The sequence below is a fragment of the Physeter macrocephalus genome, chromosome 5 (genome assembly GCF_002837175.3).
Source record: "Physeter macrocephalus isolate SW-GA chromosome 5, ASM283717v5, whole genome shotgun sequence".
In the NCBI taxonomy this organism is placed as follows: domain Eukaryota; kingdom Metazoa; phylum Chordata; class Mammalia; order Artiodactyla; family Physeteridae; genus Physeter; species Physeter macrocephalus.
In genome coordinates, this window is record NC_041218.1 from 10,522,319 (window position 1) to 10,523,212 (window position 894).

The following is an 894-nucleotide window of genomic DNA, read 5'->3' on the forward strand; positions in this document are numbered from 1 at the left end:
GGAAAAGATATTCCATGCAAATGGAAATCAACAGAAAGCTGGAGTAGCAATTCTCATATCAGACAAAATAGACTTTAAAATAAAGACTAGGGCTTCCCTGGTGGCGCAGTGGTTGAGAGGCGCCTGCCGATGCAGGGGACACGGGTTCATGACCCGCTCTGGGAAGATCCCACATTCCGCCGAGCGGCTGGGCCTGTGAGCCATGGCCGCTGAGCCTGCATGTCCAGAGCCTGTGCTCCACAACGGGAGAAAAAAGATATTCCATGCAAATGGAAATCAGAAGAAAGCTGGAGTAGCAATTCTCATATCAGACAAAATAGACTTTAAAGTAAAAACTATTACAAGAGACAAAGAAGGACACTATATAATGATCAAGGGTTCGATCCATGAAGAAGATATAACAATTGTAAATATTTATGCACCCAACATAGGAGCACCTCAATACATAAGGCAAATACTAACAGCCATAAAAGGGGAAATCGACAGTAACACAATCATAGTAGGGGACTTTAACACCCCACTTTCACCAATGGACAGATCATCCAAAATGAAAATAAATAAGGAAACACAAGCTTTAAATGATACATTAAACAAGATGGATTTAATTGATATTTATAGGACATTCCATCCAAAAACAACAGAATACACATTCTTCTCAAGTGCTCATGGAACATTCTCCAGGATAGATCATATCCTGGGTCACAAATCAAGCCTTAATAAATTTAAGAAAACTGAAATCATGTTAAGTATCTTTTCCGACCACAACGCTATGAGACTAGATATCAATTACAGGAAAAAATCTGTAAAATATACAAGCACATGGAGGCTAAACAATACACTACTTAATAACCAAGAGATCACTGAAGAAATCAAAGAGGAAATCAGAAAATACCT